This window comes from Sinocyclocheilus rhinocerous, unplaced genomic scaffold, assembly GCF_001515625.1.
Source record: "Sinocyclocheilus rhinocerous isolate Xijiao unplaced genomic scaffold, SAMN03320098_v1.1 scaffold153, whole genome shotgun sequence".
NCBI lineage: Eukaryota > Metazoa > Chordata > Actinopteri > Cypriniformes > Cyprinidae > Sinocyclocheilus > Sinocyclocheilus rhinocerous.
The window spans coordinates 2,549,641-2,556,308 of NW_015660878.1; positions in this window are offsets into that span (position 1 = coordinate 2,549,641).

Genomic DNA, 6,668 nt, shown 5'->3' on the forward strand with positions numbered 1-6,668 from the left:
GATGAACAAGCTTTCGAAAACAGCATCACTGTCACTGCTGTGTACAAGACCTCATCTATTCACAATCTATCTGCCATCAGCCATATGTCAAAACACCAGGATGGACAAACCATAAGACATTTTTACAGCTTGGCGTAATAATTTTCTGAAGAAGAATTCGTTTTCCAAGTTAGCATTTTCAAATATTTGAAAGATATTACAGATAGCATAGTTTTATTTGATGTATGAAGTAAAGTATCAGGTTAAATGGGCATCCATGAGCAGAATTCTATTCAGTTATGTATTCTGAGTTATGCACTTGTTTTCACAGACATATTCATGTTGATTCATAGCCTTGCATTGATTTACAAAAAGGTCAGTGTTCTTGACAAATGACACTTCTTTCAATAGTATATGAAAGTCTTTACCTTCAGAAAGTCTTTACTAATTACGTTCACATGAACAGAAATACAGTCTATACACACTATTTTTCCAGTGTTTCTTTACTACTGCTCACAGATGACACTTTGAGAACTACATTTATTATTTTTTTAAATGGCATGAAAAACTACTTAAAATAAAAACAGTATTATAAAAAAAGTTTGAAAGATCAAATAAAAACATGTTAATGTTAATTAAAAATATTAAAATATAGTTTTTAATATACATTTTAATTAATATTAATTAATTAACAATATTATTTTTTCATACAATCTTTTATTGTGGTATAATCTTCAGATAAACCCCTAAATTCTATGCAATTAATAAACAAAACTGTACATGAGCAAGTGGATGATTCTTGGCCAGAATTAGCTTAACTGAGGTCCAGATTTTGTGCTTTTGTAGAGGTTTAGCTACACGACTACAAACAGTTAAGCTAATGCTTGTCCACTGGATTGACATGTGTGGTTTCATCTCACCAGCAGGTTCTGATGTCTCAATGTGGCCTCACAGCAATGATCTCACCAGTCTGCTGAATTTGGATGCCTATATGAGATCCTGTGTGTATTCATGACTGTTGTCACTGTTCCTCGCACACAGCTGGTCACTCCATCCTCTCGGTCAATGGCAATCATTGTGTGTGTCTTCCAGGCACGGCGGGCAAAGTCAGACAGTCTCATCTGGAGGGATGGTTTATTACAGAGGGAGACATACTCAAGGAATGCTGCAAAGATCCCGGGGCCTTCAGACACACACATGAAGATTTCCACGAGAACTTGCCCTTCGTCAGAGCCCGTTATCATTTGCATGGCTGAGACGTAGCAAGCGTCTGTTACCCAAGGCTGTGGCGATAAGCCCAAGTTACAAACACAGACTTCACCAAAAACTTTTATAGGAGAATCTCTGGAATGTTCTTCCGCCTCAGGCTATTCAATCACGCCTGCTGAAGGAGAGGTTATCTGTGTACACGGTCTGGTCACCAGCAGCAATGTGCGCAATCACAGCGCAAGGGCTGCTTCACCGACTCTTGTTTTGTGATTCGGTTCTTCTGCATGATGTTTCTCTCTGGTGGTTTAAGAAAGCCTATTTCCTATAATCTAAGAGCCTGTGCAGCAAACTCATTCCAACAGGGTTTTTGACATCAATCATTAAAGAAAAACCAAACACAGTGATACACAAAAAGGTTAATAAGAGAAAGACGGGCTGTTTGTAGTTTTAAATACTGAAATAGACATGTTTCTTTGTTTGTACTAAAATCACTCTACCATTCTCCCTCTCGTCTTCAAGTATTGATGTATAATTGTTTTGTTAAAATTAATATGAAGTTAAAATGGACTCCATTTACTTTTTAATGCATGTTATAGTCTTATTGTCAACAATTCATTGGGCATGTTATTTCACAGGAAAACACATGTTTGTTTTTATAATCTATGCACTTTATTTATAATGTAAGAGAAGATGCAGCCATTTTTAACTTCAATGTGCAAGGCTTCCTTTGACAGCCGCTTGATATTGCAAACTGGTATTTTTTTTAACTTACTTTCATAATCAAACACACTGGTTTATAGAGCAAACAGTTTTAGAATTTGTTGCACTGTTATATTTCTAGTTATTTACATATTGAATCGGAAGCAAATCAAAAATGTAGACTACTAACTTTTCTCTGAACCTTTTTTTGGTGACATAAATGAGCCTGCGCAAGCTATTAGATATTGTTAACCAACAAGCAAATAGCAAACTCTCAATCAATCAGTCAGGTTGCATTCTTGCATGCAACAGCCACTTTTCACCATCTAATCCATTTCCAGTGTATACAATCAAGTGCTGCTCTACATTTTTCCAGTTTCACTCAGAAATGCATCACATTACAGAATTAAAATAGACTGAACATGACAGTTCACACTGACTTTAACTCAAGCATGTCCCTCCACACACTGTCAGTCTTTGCATGTAATATTGTTTTGTTAAAATAAAAAAATAAAACCGGTTCGGACAGTCATGTACAAACCACCTCAATATGGCGATGAGAATATTACATAAAATAATGCTTATAATGAATGTGTCTTAAAAATGCTTAAGATAAATGTGTATGTTGTAGAGTTAGAGAAGCCATTTATCACATGGTCACTTCTGCTATAAGCTTTTAGAAAGTCTGCAATCATCGTTCAATTTAAATACAGCAGCACAAAGCAATATGAACAACAGTGGAGCTGTAATGATATCTTTTGTTCTGTGGTGGAAGGAGAATTCATTTGTGCTATTCTGTGCTGTTGAGACTGATTGAATGTGCGTCTTGTTGAGGATTTAATTTGTGTTATTTGTTATGCTGACTGAAAGCTTTTTTTTGTGTAAAAAAAAAACAAACTCTCCCACTCTTTCTTGAGTTGATATATGGAACTCCATATTTCATATCTGGCCTGTTTCATTTCCACAAACTTTGCCTGTACCTGCCGTTATCGGAATACACTATTATTATCAGCATGCATTTCTCAGACTGGTCTGTACAGAAAGATATGAAAGACAGAAAGGGAAAGATGCAACAAATAAATAAGATTAAATATAAATATTAGATGAAAATAGAAAATGCTGCCTTAACTAAACAACTAACTGCAATAAGTTAAAGTTGAAGTACTAAAGTAAAGAAATATGAATTTTTAAGTAATATGTAGAAATATAAACTTTAATAAACTAACATTAAAATGAAAACTACAAATATCAAATAAAATCAACCCCCAAAAAATAATAAATACCATAATAGTAGCTAATTAATTCATATTAAAATAAAAAATGTGATGGACCGACATGGGGAGACCAATTCTTTACACTTTTTATTATACTAATGAATATTTCTCAGAGCAGGATCATTTCTGAAAGTCAGTTTCTTTATAGACACATAAACTCTCATCTACAAAACTACATATTGTCACTGTTGTTCCTTTGCAAAAAAGACAGAGCTGAATGAACACAAGTTGACTTTTGTAGGCAAGTTGTCACATAAGAACTCACCACTAAAATCCTAATACAAAAATATGATGCTACTGGAATTAAAAAAAACTTTTTAGGAGAGTTCAAGTATTTGAAAACAACATACAAAAGCACGGCTAGAAAAAAAAACATGCACAATTAGTAGAAAATAACCTTCACTTACTTAATAAGATATAGTCTTTGTGTAGCCAACTTCCTTGTGTGACCAATTTCCCTGTGTGACCAACTTCCTCGTGTGACCAACTAGCCCCAGTCTCACCTATACATAGAAAAAACTATCTATAGATATTTCCTTAAAAAAAGTAGGCTTACACAACTAGAACACACACTGCATGAGAAACCACTTTAAACATTTACATTACATTTAGTCATTTAGCAGACGCTTTTATCCAAAGCAACTTACAAATGAGGACAATGGAAGCAATCAAAATCAACAAAAGAGCAATGATACGCAAGTGCTATAACAAGTCTCAGTTAGCTTAACGTAGTACGTAGCAAGGTTTTTTTTAATATAAAACAGATAGAATAGAAAAAGAATAGAGCAAGCTAGTGTTGGAGGCCTTTTTGCTTTTGAGAGAGTGTTAGAGTTATAGGGTCAAATAAAGATGGAAGAGATGTGTTTTTAGCCGATTTTTGAAGATGGAATCGGCTAAAAACGATTCATGTTTTTTATGATTTTATGTTTTTAACATAAAACATTAAACATCTACTTCTTGACTCTTAATTTAATCAGACTGCCAATAATAAAAAAATAATCCTAACCCTTAAACAAAACTGGATTTAATTCACTGACTAAACATGCAATTCGACCATAACAAGCATACTTCTGTTAGCATGCTACTGTTAGACAGCTGCTCAGCTGTCACAAGTAATCGCCACAACACACATATATCATAAATCAAAAAATGACCACAAAGGAGTGACAGAGTTCAGTAACATGACACAGTAAGATTAATATTTCCTCCAGCCTGTACCGCCAGGCTCATTGTTTTCAATAAAATGTCACGGCCCCCCATTACATAATCACATCTGCGATTTGGGATCAAGGTTTTGATGCAATCAATGCCTATTAGAATCAGCCAGCATTGATTGAAAGCAGAGAGCTGATACCATCTCTCCATCTCTGGCCTGCTTAGATCATAATCTCTCTCTGGTCTGCGTGGGACTTGATTGGCATTAATAGGTCTGTGTGTTGCCCAGGGATGCAGGCGAGGATAATTTTTCACCACTAATAGTGTGACTGTAAACTGCCCCCAGACCCATTAGGGTCAAGGGCGGAGGTGCATCCTGCCCCCTCGGTTGTCTGGGAACAGGAAGGAACTTGGGATGAGAACTTGTGAACCAAGCAAAGTGTGGGTTTCTCATTTTTTGGCTTACTTTCGCACATTCAGGGTCACTACAGAGTTTCCCCACCTATTTGACTCCAAAAGCCCAAACCAAAAATGGGTTCTTTATATTGGAATGAATGAATGAATGAATGAATGAATGAATGAACGAACGAATTAATTAATTAATGAATATTAGCATGTTAAATAAGCTATTGTTATTCTACAATGATTCACTTATATTTTAGTGTGAGTGAAACACAAACTCACCAATATTGTCCTCTCAAACTGAAACATGTTGTTTGTTGTCTGCTGCATTTGCATTTATGTTTGACATTGGTTTGTTTGGCTGTACAACGTTAAACAAACTAGCTGTATCCCTTCCAGTTTTAAACTTCCAACGCAGCGTTATATTACCTCAACGCGACACCTTGCGTTTGATTACAAGGTGTGATGAATGCCGCGAACAGCCAATCGCGTAAAACATGCCGAGAGGGACACGTTTTACTCTCGCGAGACAGTGAGCGCGATTTGCTCCGTTTGTTGAACATTAGTTAAAGAAGAATAAAAAAATTAATTAAAAAAACATTTGTAATGTTTTGTTGTTGCGAAGGATTGAAGGATTGAGACGCCTTCTGGAAGAATTCTAAGTAGCTGAATATAATAATAATAATAATAAAAATCAAACATAACATAAAAACTGTGGATGTATTTATGCGTAAATTAATTTACAGTAGCCTATAAGCTGTATTTCCACAAGGAGCTTATTCGTTTTGAAATCTTGCAAATTAGCAGATATAGCTATACAGTAGGCTACATACATTTATTTAGATGTAGCCTACTGTAGGTCAACGAGACATTCATTTTCAAATCCTATTATGTAGGCTATTTAAATGTAAAGACTTTTATTTTAGTTTAAAGATTTAATATAATAATTTTTTTATAATATCCATTGTTATTGTAGGATATTACTTATTGCTATTAGATCAAATGTAAACCAAACAAGACATATCAAAGTGGCGTATGCAATTACATCTTTATTCGTCTTGTATAGCCTACATATCACAAACGCACTTGCAAAAGAATTAAAATATTAATATTGTAAAAATTAAATATGTATTAAGGACACCTGTAATCCCTACCACAATGTTCAAAAGGAATGCTTCTTCAATCCCTGCACAAACATTACAGCGTATGCCAGTTTAAGCATACAATGTAATATTAACCTATACTTATGAATTAATGATTGATTGATAAAAAAGAAAGAAAGAAAGAAAGAAAACATACAAGCAATAAAGATTTGGTACCAGGTTACTTTTTCAATTACTATTTCCTTTTATTGCAATACAAAAAAACTAAACAAAAAAAAAGATTATTATTTTCAATTATTTTTAATCTTTTGACAACCCTGATATTTATATTTTAAATTAATAATTTCTTCTTTATAGGTTTAACAAAACAAAACTGAAATCTTTCCAGGTACCCCCTGCAGACATACCCTTGAATGGGAATCACAATGCTACCCTATACATGGAATTCTCTTTGAAAAATGAGAGCCAGTGTTTGTATCCTGTGGGAGTTTCCTGTGCGTTTTCACAAGGTGACATTTAAAAGACAGTTTCACACACTGCAGTTCAGCAGCCATGAGCAGCTGACACATAAAAACCTTTATCACCGTCAAACCACACGGCAGAGAAGGACCAGCATCCTCTTTATGTGTGTGTGTGTGTGATTCAGACAGCACCGTAATAGTAGTAGCGAGCAGCACAAGTGTGTGTTGGTTGATGATATGATAACAGGCAATGTGCACCTGTGTTTGTGTGCGTTGATTGCTAATTAAAAGGATGGTGAAAGGTGTGCGGGTGGTTTTCAGACTACAATGTTGAATAGGTGCACCTGTGTTCATTTTTAAACAAGGAAATGTTGAATGAAATTGTC